Source organism: Callospermophilus lateralis, chromosome 12 (assembly GCF_048772815.1).
Source record: "Callospermophilus lateralis isolate mCalLat2 chromosome 12, mCalLat2.hap1, whole genome shotgun sequence".
Lineage (NCBI taxonomy): Eukaryota > Metazoa > Chordata > Mammalia > Rodentia > Sciuridae > Callospermophilus > Callospermophilus lateralis.
Window position 1 is genome coordinate 36,254,344 of NC_135316.1, and position 19,982 is coordinate 36,274,325.

At 32.5% G+C, this 19,982-nt stretch overlaps 1 pseudogene; it reads left to right on the forward strand.

Annotated features, from left to right (window-relative positions):
- The first annotated feature begins 7,191 nt into the window (after positions 1-7,191).
- On the forward strand, positions 7,192-8,005 carry LOC143411631 (tubulin beta-2A chain pseudogene; annotated as a pseudogene).
- Positions 8,006-19,982: the final 11,977 nt, after the last annotated feature.

The window sequence follows — 19,982 nt, forward strand, 5'->3', positions numbered from 1 at the left end:
TTTCACTTTTGAGTGTTTCTATATTAACAGGAACTTGGAAAATAGGGCTTATAGCAAATCTATGTATTTTCCAAACTTGAATTATAACATTTTTCCTATTGTTTAATAATTCCATTGCAGATATCAAATATTATAAGATTATTGAAGATAAAATGTCAACCTTGTTTATTATAATCATTCTAAATATATATGCACATATATTTTCACTTATTTGATGGCATATATTTACTCTTACTACAGTTTCCTTCATAGAATAAAAAAAATCTGTATATATATATACACACACACACACACACACACACACACACACACACATATACACACACACACACATATGTTTATATCTCTTCTATCTATCTCTATCTATATATACGTGTGTGTGTGTGTGTGTGTGTGTGTGTGTGTGTGTGTGTGTATAGTAAATACATGCTTTTCTGGTATATTTAAAACAAACAAAAAATTCAACAAATTCTGTCATTTTATTCTTTATGTTTAATTAAAATATCAGTAAAATTTTAATAGAAATATTTCTGAATTACTTACTCCTAAAATGAACACAGCATGGAAAGGATATAAAATTTAAAAAAGAGTAAGTACCACTTTGAAGCATGGTTTCAGACAGCCCTGGAGTTGTATCTGTCAGCATCCTGTTCCTGTGAAAGGAATGTCATTGTTTTCTAAATTGTAAAAAAGCAGAGATGCTATGGGGTTTAGCTTTTAGCTTTAGATCTATAGAGGCAGAATCCTTGTTACTCTGCAGACAAGTTGTTGTAAAAAGAAATCAACAATTTTGTTACTTAGCAAATATATATATATATATATATATATATATATATATATATATTTGTTACTTAGCAAATATATATATATATATATATATATATATATATATATATATATATATATATATAAAATTTACGTCTATGCACATATTCATACCCTCTTTATTTACAATTATACTTGCTCAAAGGCTAATTTTTTAGAAGAACTTTTAAGAACCGGACTCAAAGATATTAGACTGGAAAGGGAAATAAAGCTCGCAAAAGTTATTCATAACACTTAGTTTTAAAAAATTATTCTACCCAAACCAAGGAGGTCTACCAATCCTCTGGAATAGCAGTCTTAAGGGAAACATACCCATTAATTTTATCTGCAATATACCATTAGATATTAGTGCTCTGATGTGCGTGTGGTAAATATTTGCTCCCAAAATATGGGCTCTCTATTCACCTCACTGATTGTTTCTTTTGTTGAGAAGAAGCTTTTTAGTTTGAATCTATCCCATTTATTGATTCTTGATTTTAATTCTTGCACTACAGGAGTCGTATTAAGGAAGTCGGGGTCTAATCCAACATGATGGAGATTTGGGCCTACTTTTTTTCTTATAGGTGCAGTTCTCTGGTTTCATCCCTAGGTCTTTAATCCTCTTTGACTTGAGTTTTGTGAATGGTCCAAGATAGGGGCTTAATTTCATTTTATTGCATATGGATTGCCAGTTTTCCTAGCACCATTTGTCGAAGAGGCTATCTTTTCAATATATATTTTTGGCACTTTTGTCTAGTATGAGATAACTGTATTCATGTGGGGTTCTCTATTTTCTATTCTTTATCATTAGTCTACAATTATCAGTCATATGTTCTCACTAAGGATAATGCCTAGCTAGTGAGATAATACTTTATAATTTTAAGATTCAAAATATTCTCTTAGAGGGGAATAAGTAGCAGATGACATCTTACTCAACCTTTTATTTAAAAAAATATGTACATATCTCCACACTAACAGAAAATACTTATTTTAACAATAGTTACAACATACTATTATCACATGCCAGGCTTTATGCTATAGCTTATGTTTATTTTGCTTAAAAGTAAGCTCAATCAAACTTCCACAAACATTCAAGAAATAGGCTCTATATTTAGTACTCATTTTTACTACTGAGGCAGAATGATTAGAATTTCAAAGTTACATGAGTCTCATCTGCTGAGTCAGGATTCTGATGCTATTACTGACTCTTAACTTTTAGCCATTGCACAATGCTACCTTACTAGGTACTTGAGAATTTTTTCAAATGTCCTTACACCATTGGCATGTTTGCTGTGACCCTCCAATGGGAACAGTCTGGGTCTCAGGTAAATATGAATTGCTGTCTAACATGAAGACTGTAACTTTAAGATTAACCTGAATTGATATCCAGACTCTTCTTATTTTTATTTAAATTGCCTTTGAGAAATAATTCCTGAAGCCTTAGTTTCTTCATGTTAAATTTATTACAAAAATTTTATGTAACATTTAGTTATCTGGGGGAAGAAATAAAATAAGTACATAAAATTTTATAGTTTCTGTCTCATAGTGCTGAAAAGATTTACTGAGGTTATGACAATAGGCATTTTAAAAATAAGGCACAGATATATTAGATGAAATATATATGATTGCATAGAAATTATCTTTTTTTAAAAGAAAACATGTATCAATTGATCCTGAATTCAGTTTGATTTTTAACTCAATGCTTTTTAAATAATTGATGAATATATCCTGATTTTTCAAGTCATTCTAGGCACATTTTCTCCTAAAATATTTTGAACTGAAAATAATTCCCTTGTCCTTATGGACTATATTATCAAAGAGTACATAAAATGAGTTCTTATGTCAGAGTTGGCATGTTTGAGGTCATTAGAAACATACCAAACATTATTAATTTTAAAATACTAAGTATGCTTCTAGCAGTTAGAAAGTTGCAATCTCTTGAGCAGTCTCAAATTATTCTTGCGTTCAGTTCTTTATTCATGGTGTTAATATAATTTATTATTATTATTTTTTAAGATACAAGAGTGCTCTGAGTCATCAACTTTATAACTATTTTTGGACTTGAATTCTCATTGATATGTTTATCTTAGCTGCCCAAATCAATGATGTGTCTTCATGATTAACATTAATGAGCTTCTCAAGCTTTTCTATATATCCTTGAATCACAAGCTAAATCACAATCCTTTGCACCTACCTTTCTGACTATGAAGTAGACTGAAGTGAGATGTGCTCAAAGATTTGGAAGATGAATTTATACAGAGGCCATATTCCAGCTGAAGTTTTTGATGTCAAATGATGTTGAGTCACCCAATCTCAGCATTTCTATGTCTGGTCATAAGAATCACAACTGTGGGTAAAAAGAATCAGGGATACAAATATGGCACTTTGTCTTAATTCCATGCCTCAGTTATGTCCCATGATTGTCACTTTAATTCCAGGCCTCAGTTATGTCCCATGATTGTCACTTTTTCAGTAAAGCCATTTAAGCCTCTAATTTTCCATATAGAATCCTTTTCTTCTTTAAGTAGCTCATTTTGTTGTTGTTGTTGTTTTTTCCCTGAGCATTCATATTCATACTTTCAGACAGTCTGTTCCCATAATCACCTAAAGACTTGCCCAGGATTTCTAAAGGAGCATGCACCATTGGAAATTTATCTTACCCATCTTTTTGGTCATGTTTCTTGAGTGGATGGTTTTCAATCCTATTTGTACTTTTTCTCTGATCACTGACTTATTTCCCTGTAATATTTTTACATTCATCCAATTCATTTCTCTTATTCCTTTTTCTCTAATTTTGAGGAATATGAAGTAATCAGAGGAGCTCTACATATTCATCCTCTTTGCTTATCTTCAATGTGTATTTTTCCAATTGTAATGTTATTTTATTAATAACAACACATTATAATTCTTTGAAATGAGAAAACACAGTAGATTTAAAGCTATGAAGAATTATGAGTATAATGGCTCAACTGGACCTTTGCTTAAATTTTTACTGATTTCTAAAACAATGCTTAACTGTATGAGTAGCTATCTCTTCTGTTTTTTTTATTCTACTTTATTACCATCAATTATTTAATTTCTCATATATGCAGGCTAAAATATAACCTTAGTTTATAAATCCCCTTTCCTTCAACCCAGGCTCTCTAAATTTCCTGGAATCTCCATGCTATTACAGCACAATTTTAATAAAAATTTTAAATGCTTAGCATTTGAATGGATGAATCTAAACTTACTCAAGGTCCCCCAGAACAGAAAAAAAAACTCATATTACAAGTAATACCTCTCACCCTTTCCCTTTATCCAATCAATAATCATGTACAACTTTTCCTCATATCAAGGCTGTTATTTACCATTATTCCATAAGGATAAAATCTTGTAGAATCTTTTATTAAAAAAGGTGTACCATATAATAATTAGTATAATGATCAAAATATTAAAATTATCTTAAGCATCCACCATCCATATTTACTAGTATTACAAATTCTTTTGGGGATTTGCTTAGCTCATATTTGATTACTGATATATTGTTAGGGTTCATATAGACCATGAGGGCTTTAGTGGCATCTGTTCCTTAATTATAAAATCCCTCCAAAGTTTATTGGTAGCTAATCTCTAATATTTATTTTATTTAAACTTGTTCAGCTATGTCAAATTGTAAGGTTTCTCAGTAAATGAGACAAGTTATAATCATCTTCTGTTTTCCAAACTGCTAATATGGATCTACAGTCTATTATACTAAACCTATAATTCATAATTTTGTGCTGACTTTACAGTTGCAATTACCCAAGCTACCTTAAATAGTGTTTCTTTGTCCCAGGAACTTATTAGGCACTTTTATCAATTGCTTCTACATGATATTAGAACTTTGGATCCTATGCTAATATTTTAGATTTCCATTTTGAGATAAATATTGTGGATTTGGGTAACTTGTTACATATGTTTAATTTACTATTTTTATTCTATTTATTCTTTTTAATTATATATGACAGTAGAATTCATTCTGATGTAATTAGACAAGCATGGAATATATGTAATTCTAATTAGGACCCCAGTACCTCTCCTAACTTTTCCCCACCTCCTTCTCTATTGATCTTTCTGCATTTACCTATAGTTATTTTTTTTATCTTACTTCTTAAAATCAATTTCTTATGGGTGTACACGATGGTGAAATTCACTGTGGAGTATTCATATATGTAAATAGAAAATAATATCAGGTTCATTCCACTGTCTTTCCTTTTTAATGTGCTATATTTTAATAATTTTAATAAGCAAGTCTCTCCCTCTATTAATAAATTTCTACTCTGATAGGTAGTTTAATTGAAATACAATATAAACATTCACAAATTGAATCATTTAATAAATCATCTATTCAATTTTTAATTATAATGTTTATTTGATGTAGTTAATAAAATATTGTTGGTTAAATCTCTTAGAATTAAAATAATTGCTCTTCTTTCAACTGAATAAAGAAAAGCAATTATTATTTTTCGCTGGTTACTTAAATCACTGCATTCTCTGATTTTTGCTATAACCACTTAATTTTTTAAAAAGAACTCAATGTTGCCATCTGGTGGAGAAGTATTATTGGCCTTTCCTCTTTTTCTTTTAATTCTTTTTTTTTTTTGACCTGGGGATTGAATCCAGGGTTTTTCCTTTGTTAGCCAAGCATTCTAACATTGAACTAAACCCACACCCTGTATTATTGGTTTTGTTATGGTTGCTGCTGTACTTTTTTTTAATTGACAAATGAAAATTACTTATATTGTGCACAGCATTTTTTCAAATATGTAGATGTGGCTAAATCAAGCTAATTAGATATTCATTACTTCACCTTTTATTTTTCTGTGGTAAGAATATAAAGTTTACTCCCTTGCCAATATTTAAGAATATAATAATTGTTATTAACTACAGATCACTATTTTATAATAGATCCTCTAAACTGAGTCTTCCTAGCACACTGAAATTTTTTTTTTGTGGGGGTAGGGTACTGAAAATTGAACTCAGGGACACTTGACCACTGAGCCATATTCCCAGCCCTGTGTTTATTTTATTTAGAGACAGAGTGTTACTGAGTTGCTACTGCCTCACTTTTGCTGAAGCTGGCTTTTAAATTCGAGATCCTCCTGCCTCAGCAGCTGGGATTACAGACAAGTACAACCACACCCAGCCCCTAACACACTGAAATTTTATACCCTTTGACCAACATCTCCTCACACCCACTCCTTCACTCCCTAAAGCCACTATTCTACTTTACTGGAACGAATTTAGCCTTCATAGAATCCACATATAAGCAAGGTAATATAGTACTTGTCTTGTAATTTCTGGCTTACTATATGATTTTTAATTAGAATGACTTTTAAAGTATTATTTTAAATATTTAATATTTCAAGACTTCAAAATAATAAAATTACTTGTAATTTATAGCATACACATATGAAATTCCATAATAATGACTTTAAAAATTAAGAATAACAGTATTAGCCCATAGAACACTAGCACCATAAATTTTTATTTTTTTAGACAAGGTCTTTTATTGAAATTGTAAAGGACATACATTGCAAGGTATCTTCAGATAATAGGTTCCAAGACCCTTGTGTATACCAAAATTGACAGATTATCAATTCCCTTAATGGTGTAATAACTGTATAAACTCTATGCACATTCTTTGATATGCTTTAAATTATTTCTGGATTACTTATAATACTTAATAGTGTAAATGCTAGGTAAGTAGCTATGGTAATGCATTGGTTATGGAATTAAAATAAGTAAAAATGTCTATGCATGTTCAGCATGAACAAGTTTTTAAAATATATTCAAACTGTAGTTGGTTGAATCTGTGCATTCAGAACCAGTGGATACAGAGGGATTACTGCATGTATGTATTACATACATGAATTTTAAATATTGTAGGTAAACAAGATTTTTCAACTTGGAATACAACTTCAAAATAATATTTTCAATGACCTGAAGATAGTGAACCAAGCCCTCTGGCCTCCACCCTCTCCAAAGTCAGCATCATTGCAGGAAATCATGAACATTCAGGCAGGCCAGTGTGGCAACCAGAATGGCACTATGTTGAGACGTCATCAGCCATAAGCATGACACTGACCCCTCACCAGAAATTACCATGGCAATAGTGACTTACAGCTGGAGAGAATCAATGTAAACTATAATGAAGCAGCTGGCAATAAAAACATACCTCAGGTCATAAAACCAGGCACAACTGAGTGAGATTAGGACCATTTGGCCAGATATTCAGGTCAGACAACTAACAGGGGCCCAGCTGGAGAACTCATCATGGATGTGATGAGGAAAGAGTCAGAAAGCTGTGACTGTTCCCAGGGCTTACAGCTGACCCACTAGCAGGGTAGTGGCACTGGTTTGGGTATGGGCATCCTTCTCATCAGCAAGATCTGGGAGAAGTACCAAGACTGCACCATGAACACCTTCAGCATCATGCCCTTGCAAAATGTGTCTGACACAATGATGGAGCCCTACAATGCCACCCTCTCTGTACACCAGCTGGTGGAAAACACAGATAAAATCTTCCACGCTGACAATGAGACTCTATATGACTCGTTTCCGCATTTGGAGGCTGACCACCCCCACATATGGTGCTCTCCTGCTGGCGGCCACTATGAGCCAAGACACCACCTTGTCTGAGCTTCCTGGGCCTGCTGAAGCAGATCTGCGCAACTTATCGGGGTGAACATGGTGTCTTTACCCCACGTGCACTTCTTCATGCTGGGCTTCTCGCCCCTGACCAGCAGGGGCAGCATGCTGGTACCTTGCTCTGACTGTCCCCAAGCTCACCGAGGAGACGATCAACGCCAAGAAGGATGGCCAAGTGATACCCCCTCCATGGTCCCTACCTGGCAGTGGCTACCATTTTCTGAGGCCGCACGTCCAGGGAGGCAGTGGACAAGCAAATGCTCAGCATGCCGAACAAGATCAGCAGCTACTTTGTGGAGTGGATACTCCACAACATGAAGACTGCCATGTGAGACATTCCACCACCTTCCGTGGCAACAGCATGGCCATCCGGGAGCTGTTCAAGTGCATCTCGGAACTGTTCACCGCCATGTTCCCGCTCAAGGCCTTCCTGCCCTGGTACACTGGCAAGGGCGTGGACAAGATGGAGTTCACCAAGGCCCAGAGGATCAAGAATGTCCTGGTGTCGGAGTACCAGTGGTACCAATAGTACCCTGACCAAGGACAGGGAAAGTTGGAGGGGAGGGCGGAGGAGACTTAAGAACTTCCCAACTAAGGCCTGCTTCCTTGGTGAACTTCTACTGTCCTTCAGCGTCATCTTTCTGCTTTATATACTATGATGCTCAGATTTGCCTGCCAGAAGTTCACTGATAATGTGAATCTGCTAAAAACAACAATATTTTCTTTTTCGATTTAACCCAGTGGCGCTTAACCACTGGACCACATCCCCAGCCACCACCCCCCTTTATTGATTGATGGATTGATTGATTGTGTGTGTGTGTGTGTGTGTGTGTGTGTGTGTGTGCTTCATTTAGAGATGGGGTCTCACTGAGTTGCTTAGTTTCATTGTGTTGACCTGCAGGGTGAATGAACAGTTCTCCGAATGCAGACAGTGGGTTGTATTAGGAAAATTAGAATTATAAAATTGAACACATGACTCATAAGTGGAAGTGGGAAATGGTGAGTGAACCAGCTCTGATGGAGTCTCCCTATCAACAGGAGCCATCTGCAACAGTGCAGTTCTCTCTGCATTTTTGCACGAAAAGATTCCCTGAAGCAGCTTCTCACTGTCCATGTCCAGGGTTACTAGTTCAAAGCAATGATTTAATCCCGACAGTTTATGGCCTTGAGATCCGCCTGCCTCAATCAAGCTGCTGGGATTACAGGTGTGCTCCACTGGGACCAGCGACAATATTTTCTTAAAATCTATAAAAGTTCATGCGATCCTTATACTCTAATTTTTATTCTGTTTGTGAGTTATAAAGTTTCAGGGTTTACACTTTCAGCAATAAGTTTTCTGCTTCAGTGCTTTTAGCAATATTCCTCTTCCTTTAGTAAAGAGATGAAAGTTCATGTTTCTTATCTTAACTTTCCCAAAATATTAAACCAGTGGATACAGAAGGATGACTGCAAAAAGAAAAACAAAATTAGTGATATCAAAACTTCAAAAGAAAAACAAAATTAGTGACATCACGCATGCTCATTAAGACACTATGGCGATCTGCTTTTTGTCTTTGTGACTGATGAGAACAATTTAGAGGAGGAAAAGTTTATTTGACTCACAGTTTTAGAGGTCTCACCTGGCTCCACTTCTCTGGGCACAAAGTGATTATATATTTTGGAATTTATTTATCTCATATTTTCTCCAGCAACTCCCCACTTGCCTACAATTACCACCCAGTAGTCCATTCAAATTATTATTCTATCAAATGGATTAATCCACTGATTTATTTGTATAGCTCTCATAATTAATTATTTAATCTCCTAAATGCACACAGGAGCTTTTGGGGGACACCTCCTATCTAAGCCACAACCTACACAGTAAGTCCACTTTAACTCTTTCAAGAAATCACAATGCAATTTTTTGAAGGTCATTAGAAGCTGATACTGATTTCATGGTATTTATGGATGAATTGATGTAATTTTCAATGAAATATGTAAAACATTTTTAAAATATTTATCTCTTGATGACTTATTTACTGAATTTATAAAATTTAAAGTTAATTTGGAATGATTTTTCTTTTGAAAAGAGTGATTTAATGACTTTATTTTTAAAAATTCTTTTTAGTTATACACCAGGATATACACTGACATAATCACAAAAGCATGGAACACAACTAATTCAGTCCTCAACACTTTTCCCTGCCCTTCATCCTCTCCCTGCATTCCACTAATCCCCTTTCAATCCATTTACAGTTTACTTTTTTTTTTTGTCCTGTGTTTACATCTAGTGCTAGGACACAGCATTCTCAAAGAATATATTCCTTTTGTATGCTATGTCTATGATAGTTTTTGTTCAGCAGATGGCAGCACATGCAATATTATAAAATTTTATAAGCACAATTTCTAAAAGTTTGATTTTTTTCAAGTTACTGAACTTATTTAAACAATCTAAAATAATTAATTCTCTTAACATTGGTATTTTGCCTGATGGATTTATAAAATTAATCTTCTTAAGCCCAATAAATGACTTTTAACACATCTCACTGAAATATGTAAAATATCTCTTTGTGCCAAAAATACTGGTGAAAATCTATAAAATCTTCACTAATGTATTATAAAACAATATGTGGTTAGGCTCACCAAACTTAGATTAGTTTCTGTATTTATAATTAAAAGAACCTATTGCCTATTTGTGTAGTGCCTTCAAAGAACTTCTAGATAATGAGTTTAGATCATCACAAAACCTTTTTGAAATCCTTTGGTGACTGGTATTTTTAAATTATTGCTCTTCAATTATTTTAAAAGACATTATTTAACCATAAAAAAGTACTATTTAACCATAACAGAATAAAATCTTCTACATCATTTTAGGAATAGTTACAAATAAATCAATTTTCATATTAAATAAAATTCATCATGTTAAGACTCCATTTCTTGTATTTTTGTATCTTGTAAAGAATAAGGATCTATTTTAATGTGTATTTTCCTCTCCAAATTCGAATAACTCTTCAGAAAAGGCTTTTAAATTTGTTTGACAAGAGTGATATAATTAGATTGTTGAAACAAATACCAATATTTTGACCTTTTTAGTAAATACACCAATTCCATAAGTAAAAAATGTTATAATCCCAAGAAATACACTGCTACTTAAATAAATCTAAATTTAACTTATTTAGGAAATGATAGAAATCACCTAGTTTCCTTATTCATATTACAGGCCATTACAGTATCCCTCAATTTCCTGTTGGTTTCTGGAGTGTACTGTAATACTCATAAAATAGTCTGTTGCTACCCATTTAATCTGCATTTCCTCTCATGTTGTAGCTTTTCACTTTCAGTGCTATGGACATTACCTTGAGGAAACTTCAGGGATGCTGAGTATCCTATTTATATTACAGAGCTGGGGGCCTGCAGTCCTTTATTCACTTTCTGTCATTTGTCGAAAGTGGCCATTTTTGTCATTCAGATTGAGAAATATATATTTTCTTTTGGATATTTATAGTAATTATAATAATCTGAAAAATAGTCTGCCAAATGTTTTATTACTTCACTATGGTGCAATAGCTTACATTTCATTACTCTTCAGTCAGACAAACTATAAGTAGTTTATTACTCCTGTGTTCTTCCATGAATCTTCTCTTTGTATATTCTTAGGTATTTATGTTTGTGCATATGTGAACACATACAGAAACAAAGTTTAAACTTACCATTGAATAAAATCTCAACTACATTAAACCACAATAGAATTTTGTAAAGTTTCTGTTTGATACAAAAGATGGATATTGTAGGTTTTTCTTACTTCATCTGTTTCTAAGAAAGCATTTGTCTATAGAGGAGGAGGGTTATGTTATCTGTGGCAATGGGAGAATAGGGTTTGGATACATCATCTGATTCCCATAGTTTTTATTATGTATTGGCTTTAATGAAATAGACCAATTTTACTTGGCCTGTTAAGAAACATGTAGGAATTCATTACTGCAGTGATACCTTTCTGTTGACACCAGTGTACTAATTGCATACCAGCTCCTTCAAAGTCCCCAGTGGAGTTGGAGGTTCTCTCATTTGAATCATCAAAATATCTGCCTGTCACTATGCATCATTGTTACTGCAACTCAGTGCTCTGCTGCAGACTATGAAACAGAGCTTCGTGAGGGGCTCCAAATAGAGATGCAAGAAAAGCATCCCTGACTTTGGATTTTCATTCAAACTCTCTAATACATTCCTCCACATGACCCTGAAACTCTAGCAAATCAGGGCATAACTGCCAAGACACCTACTTCTCAGTTCTTTCTTTCCTTTCAACTTTTCCTCCCAGAATTGTTTTGGTTTTCAATATTTTTTGTTCACATTATATTTTGCATAATTATATTACCCTTGTTTCTGATGTGGAATTTTTCTACCTATATCCTAAAGTTTAAAAGGCCTTAGTGGATACCACAAGGAAGCATTTAATTGATGAAAGAATGAAAATAGATTCAAAATGGTAGTATTCATTGGAGCTCAGGTACAGAATATTGATTTAAAGTACTAAGATGATATTACATTATTATTTCAATTTAAGATTGTAATACATTGTTAAAATGGAGATTAGTTCAAATGCTTTTAATTGAGTTATCAGAAGTCCATGATAGATCTTTATTTTAGTAAGTTTTTTCCTCATGCAATATGATATGGGAACTAATCTACTCAAGTTGTCTAAAATAGTGAATAAAAAGTGTTTTGAGATCCAGGTTTATCATATGCCTTCAAGGTATAAATAAATTTGGAGCTATCGTGAAGGAAAAAATATTTTCTTTGGCAAATATTAGATTTCTGTGACATTTTCCTAATCTTCATGGGGAGAAGAGAAGTATATAATTTCTCCTTCTTTTCAGTGAAAGAAGCATTAAGGATTCCACTTAGACTTAGCTTGTGTCTCCTAAGTCCTGTGATAGTCCTAGGGGATGCCTGGACTTAGGTCCCAAACCTAGAAAAGCCACAGATGAAAACTGAAAGGTCGGTCTCTGAGAGAGCAAGGGAGGGGACCTCATGTATTCATGAACCACAGCCACCTGTGCACCATCAACTCACTTCATGTTCCACCTAAGAATTCTCTAGAATATTTGTGATGTCTCCCAGATCACATCTGGAGAGCAGTGGTGCCTGTTGACCCAATGGTCTCATGATATTTGTACTTATTTTAAATTTACAATAACCCTCTTGAAGATTAAATGATGGGTGTTTTAGTCAGCTTTTTTGCTACTGTGACAAAATAACCCAACCAGCTCAATTGTAGAGGAGAAAAAGTTTATTTGAGGACTCAAGGGTTTAGAGGTCTCACTCCATAATTGGCTGACTGCATTCCTCAGGGCTCAAGATGAGGCAAGACACATCATACTGGAAGAGTGTGGCAGAGGGAAGCAGCTCACATGATAATCAGAGAGCAGAGACACAAAGAGAGGGATCTCCACTTGCCAGATACAAATATATTCCCTAAAGCCACACTACCAATTCCTATCTCCTCCAGCCACACCCTACCACTTCAGTTATCACTCATTAATCCCTATCAGGGGTTTAATTCACTGATTAGTTTAAGACTCTCACCACCCAATCATTTCTCCTCTGAATCTTCTTGCATTGTCTCACATGTGAACTTTTGGGGCACTCCTCATATCCAAATTATAACAAATCACTTCTAGATATAGTGCTGAAATAGCCTGACCATCTGTCAGGCTCTCTTTCACATTTTCGGCATCTAGAAGAGGAAAAACTTACAGGCCCTGGAAGTTGAATAACAAAAGTGCAAAGAGGTCAAGACTCTTATACAAGGCTTTAGAGTGGTTTAGAGTAGAATTATACAGAGTCTATTCCTTTTCATAAGCAATTGCTTCCCAGTCTGCACAATCAAAACATTAAGTTCTACTATGTGAAGAAAAGTGAATTATAAAAATTAATTATAATGTGTATAAGAGAGAGTGTGGAAATAAATACAAACAGCAGAAAGCGACTGAAGTTTAAACTTGTATTATATAAATTACTAAATGTTATTTCTATAAGTAATTTATTAATCTTAGAGCTAAATTAATTTATTATATTAGTAAATTATTTATATTTTTCCTAATTTTATCTGAATTAATTTAACCTTCTTTTTCTCTCTTACTTTTGATAAAAGTGCCTAATTTTTCCATGTATTTTAAATTTAACTTTTAATTTTTTCTTAAATTATCATAAATAGCAGAGAAGACTAAGTGGTATCTCTGTACTACTACATACCACAGATACAATTTTAATAAAGGGATTAGAAAAACAATAAATATTTTTAACAAATACAAAACAATATTTTTCTTTGAGTGTGCTATGTTTTCAACTTGGAAACAAAGTGTTGGTAAAAATGTAATGTTTTATTTCTATTTTTATGATATGGCTTTTTTATTTGTGCTTCTTACTTATAACTATGAAATTGTCTTTAAAAATGTGTTTAGACTTATAGCTTTTTAAATGTAGCTATTGAAACATGTGCATTAGATGTAGTTTTCCTGTCCTAGAAATCTATAAATCTGAAGGTATTTTTTCCTTAAGATTAAACTTTATAATGGAAAAAAGTTAGCACTCCAGTTCCAGATGATAGACTATGTAAATGTTTCTTATTTGGGTCAACACAGATAATGTTTTATGTATTTTAAAATATATCATCATTGTTATGGAAATAAATATTGGGAATAGCTATATTATGTAGACATAGATTTCAGGAGAATAAATTCGTCATAAAACCAATTTGTCTTGTATTCAGTGTTTAACAGTTGTTACTTTTATATATTTCAATAAAATTAATTTCTGTCTTAGGTAAAATCAGATATACAATTCAAAAATACAGAGATACTGTGAAAGTTTGTATGGATTTATTATTTAAATTAATACATATATTCAATTATTTATGATCACACAAATGGTTTCATAAGTGTTTGCTAACAGCAGAGGGAGATATTGAACTACAAATTAAGATTTTTCAGTGCACATCTTTTGCAGAATGATTTGTAGTGTGATATCTGAATTCAAAGTTTATTTCCTTGAGAAAACACTTTATTTATAAATATTTCCTGGAGCTATCTTTGTCTTAAGATGTGTCTTACAATCAACATGGTGTTTTGTAAAAATCTGAAAATTAATGTATTTATATTATGCTAATATGCAATTTGATATTCAATTTAAATGTCTCACTTTTAAATGTCAAATAACTCAAAACTTATGTATTTTATATTTCATCAGAACTAACCAGTACAGTGAAGTATATAATTTTTACACACAGTAAGACCTGAATGACTGTCTTTAGTCTGTTATTTACTAGATGTGGGATCTTCAGCAAATTATTTTCCTTTTCTAATTTTTACTGTCCTCACATGTAAAATAGGTATAATAATAAGATATTTTATAAGTTTGTTGTGAAGATACAAATTACAGAATACAGTGTCCAACAAAGTAATTTCCCATTATAGATTGTCAATACACATTTATTATTGTTCATATTATTACCATTATTTCATTTAAATACCAAGAGATACTTATTAGTGACTGCATGGAAAATGCATAAAGAGCAATTATTAATCATATAAAATCTAAATTATATAAAATAATACTGATATTATATATTTATACATTGTAATACTTTGTGTATTAGAATAAAATACACCCGGAACAGCTTACAATATTAAAATGTAATTACAGTTTTGCATCTAGTTTCATCCTCCCAGTCTTACTTGTAAAATAAAATTTCTATGTTTTTGTAGCTTTTATTTTAAAAGACTATTATTTATTTAAAACCTTCAACAGACATCATCAGTTATATGAATTTCTTCAAAAGGAAACCTAGTAGGTAAACAGTGAGTGATAAGTTAACACTAATAACAAAGAGATAAAATCTTAGAAGAATGTTATTTAATGACTTCAGATGGAGATATGTGATTGGATTTAATTATATTGAAATTATAGGGAATAATGCTTTTCCTTTGGGTTCACATCATTCAAAAGATGGCTATTGTTTTAATTTAAACTCAGAATTATTTTATACAGCATCATTAAACCTAGTTCCTGTTAAATTACAGCACCTCATTTTCTGATTCCTTTAATTATATTGCTCTATGAATAAAAGGGATGTTTCCATTACAGAACACTGTATTCACCATTAGCAGGTCCTGAGATTTCTACCATTTAATTCAATTGATGAATGTAGCTAAGAATCCCAGATTGTTCTTGGTAGGGGTTATATTTGAAATATATCTATGCATACAGATAAGATTTTAATGAGCAACAGATATTAAATATTCTAGGAAGGAGAAACACCTTAAAAAAAGACACTTTGAGCAAAGGGGAAATGAAAAGTCAATCAATGGATCAATTTTAAGTATATCTACTATTAGATTTTATTGGCGTATGTAAGAATTTTACTAGAAGTCAAATTATGTAGAATTTTGGATTTCAGAGTAATTTGGAAAAGAATAGAAAATCTTAATGACTAGAATAGTGTAGAGTGCATTTGCCAGATATCAATGGATGAATCAGAGGTCATAAAGATAAATCAAAAGCTAAGAGTAAAGCTATGGGGGTAGCTCAGTGGTAAAGCCTGTGCTTAGCAGGTAGCACAGGTGGGTTCAATCTGCAGAGGCAGCAAAAAAAAAAAAAGTGGAAATTCAATGCCCTTTTATTACTCATGCCATTTCATTATTTATTCTGTTATTCACATTGAGTGACATTTTGACATTAGGTCCTAGGAAGGACCTCAGTACTTGAGGAAGATATGGAAATATCTGAGTCAAGGAACCATGAGTCAAGGAACCATGAGACAGGGAAAGTTAATAGTGGTTAAAGATATATTCTGCTGTCTTTGGAAGCCAGGGCAAAATGATAATGTTATCCTATTAAGATTATATATTTCATAGGTATTTTTATATGTAAAGATTCTATCCAGAAGTCAAAGATTAAGATTTTAGAATCATATATAGAAAAATTTTAGGAAGTTGGGAGAGGTGGCACGTGTCTATAATTCCAGCATCTGAGGAGGATGAGGCAGGAAGATTGCAAGTTCAAAGCCAGTCTCAGCAAAAGTGAGGTGCTAAGCAACTCAGTTAGACACTGTCTCTAAATAAAATACAAAATAGGGCCAGGGATGTGGCTCGGTGCCAAGTGCCCCTGAGTTCAACCCTTGGTACCCTCCTCCTGCCCACAAAAAGAAAAATTTTAGGAAGATCTATACAAGAAAGGTTTATGTTGGAACTTTCTGGCACACTTTATCAAAGTTTGCAATTTATAAGGTATGTACTTAGGCCAAATGCAAGGTTGATTCTGTCCTTTATCAGAATTCAATTAATTACTTTTCTACATTTTATTTAATGATTGTTCTCTTCTGTATTGTTATTCTCATTCACTTCGTGTTTAGATATCATGTTGTTTAGTTTTCTGTGTCCTTTATCTCCAGAACCTCAGTTTCTATTTGTCTGCATGATATACCTTAGAATACATCTGAAATGGAGAATGATATACTGGGTTTCCTCCTAGATCTGCTTTTATAAGCATCCTTGAGATAGTAAAAGAATATATACTCTTTCATTGTTCATATTCTTATTTGTATTTGGTGAAATTTTGACAATAGAAATGAGCATTTTTATCCCCAAGATAACATGTTTGGAATTCAAATAATTTTGTAAGATTTGGGTAGCTAGATGTTTAATGATATTTACTTTGATTATTTTTTTTAAAAAGAAAATGTGTGCATATCTTCCTAGCAGATATTAAAGCACAGAGCTATAATGGTGGCAATGTGGTACTAATACAAAAATACAGGTTACAGAAATATAATATAGCAGATATTAAAGCACAGAGCTATAATGGTGGCAATGTGGTACTAATACAAAAATACAGGTTACAGAAATAGAATATAGAGCCCAGAAAAAGAACTTATGAAGATTTAAAATATGAGAAGACTGGCATCATAAATTATTGTGGCAAAGATGGGCTTTTAAATAAATGTTATTATTACAAAGAAATAGACTTTGGGGGCAAAGATAATGTTAAATCCATACTTTGTGTGTGTGTGTGTGTGTGTGTGTGTGTGTGTGTGTGTGTGTGTGAGAGAGAGAGAGAGAGAGAGAGAGAGAGAGAGAAAATATCTGAAATCTAAATATTTTAAAAAATTCTCCAAAAGACTTAGAAGCAATATGAGTGTGTTTATTTTTAATATGGGTATAAGATCTTTTGAGTATGTCTCAGTGTTTGAGCATAATAAAAAAATTTAAAGACTGAAAATAAAAAATAAATAATTGAATTGTTCTTCCACTTGATATTTATGAGAGTAGAAAGATAGGCTCAAAAAATAATAATAATCGTAGCAGTGGCTACACTTAATTAGTAGAAAGAAAAATTTGAATAAGAAAATTTGTCATGAGAATATGCAAGTGGAAACATTGAGACTAATGATAAGAAGCATGTGTAAAATGGGAAACTACTACAAGAAGGAGTGAATAGGTGGAATCAATGGAATTCAAAATCATTTTTTTGTAGTTTTATGAAATAGAGAAGTACTAGATTGTGAGATTCAGGTTACTAGGAAACTAAACTGATGTTAATGACTATGCAGGAACATTGAATAATGAGTAGTCTTCTGTAAGAAGTTGATGGATGTGAATTGTTGTATGTAAAGATGCACATTTTAATTACAAAGGTAAAAGTAATGTTGGGTTCACCTATTTATATTTTGTATCATGTATACTAAAAAATTACTGATTCATAGTAGTTGAATTATAACTATGCATTAACCAATATTGGAAATGATGAACCAATCAAACTCTTCCAGAAAATTCTGTATTAATTTTGAAGTATAACTAAAAGGTTGCTGAGTTTTTATTTCTAAGGCTATCACAGGAGTGCATCCCAGATGCCATTATGTCCAAATGGTCTGAAAGCAGTCAGTTTATGCCTCTGGCATGTGCAAAGTAGAACATACCTTCCTTTGTCTAATCCAACACAGGCCTTACTTGGCTACTGTGTGCAATGAATATATGAGTTGCACTTACCTCTTAGTTACTTTGACTTTTGGAAGCCTTTAGCAGAACCAACTAAACAATACTTAGGATCTTTCTGATTCCATGTTAGAGACTTGAGAATAACAGTAAATAATTCAAAACAAACTCAATGGTATTTTTTGTAGTGTCTGAAATTTGTCACAACTTTTTACTGGGCAAAATATTGTAAAAAACTAATTCCAGATCTCAACATACTTTCTAAGATGTTTGATATTCAATACCCTTTAATAAATAAGTCATGATAGAAGAAAGAACCCATGCTGCTTGTAACATTCTACTATAATTTTATTGAACAAAGTCGTGCATATCATGATGTCCAGTACCTCTTCATTATTCACAGTAGATGTTTTATAAAGTCCCAGTGAATCAGTGAATACTGAAACATTGCTCCAGGTGAAATATGAGACCAGATACCTACTAGCCTCAAGCTACCACAATTTCATAAGCTAATCAATTAATAACCTTGTTTTATATATTATTATATTTAAAATCACCTCATTTGATACATATTACTGACTTATTAACATTGAACTCATGGCCACCACCATTATAACTCATGTCTTGAAGAAATTCATCCAGCATACTATTTCTTAAAGTTCATCACAGTCATCATTTTGCTTAGGAACATTACATAACATGTTAGCATTATATTCATGCAATATCTTAAACAGCGAAATCACCCCAAAATTGGCAAAAATATGAAAAATAGTGTACTAATGTACTATGGAAAAGATTTTTATGTAATGTCTGAGCACTGAGAGAAGTCAGAGTGTCATCACTGTCTTTGAACTCAGCTAAGAATGGACATATGGGGCAAATTAAATTTCTTGTATCTCTGTGTATCCACTGTTTATACTGATTTGAGACTAGCAAGTAGATATTACTGAGTAGGAGAACGCATAAAGACAAAAATATGGGAATAATGAGGATTAGTATTTTTAACATTTATTGTTATATATTCGTAGTTGTTCTTATTCTACTTATCAACAAGCAGAAAACTATCAAAATCAGCCAAGACATAGCAACCAATGAGATATGCTCTGTATACCAGCCTTGAACATTTCTAAATTAAAAGTGATTGTATTCATAAAAAAGTGGTGAGAAGTCTGCTAATTTCACAATCTTCATAAGAAACTATCTTCAATTTATCTAATTATGACATATATTAATTATATATTATATATAACATGCATATATAAACACATTGAAAAACAGAATGAATCACTCTATGCAAGTGAAAATATTATTCTCACTTATTTAATGGTTCTCAAAAACACAAATGAGAATTCTGAAATTAAAGTTTCAAGTCAAACCTTATTCTGATACTAAGCTGTGAAATAATTATGAGCAATATTACTTTTCCTGCGTTTTAATTTATTCATACATAATGATAGAGTGAGATAAAAATTTTTAAAAAGCTTTATGTATAAATGAGAGTTTATATGAATTTTAATATTATAAGAGCTTTGAAAA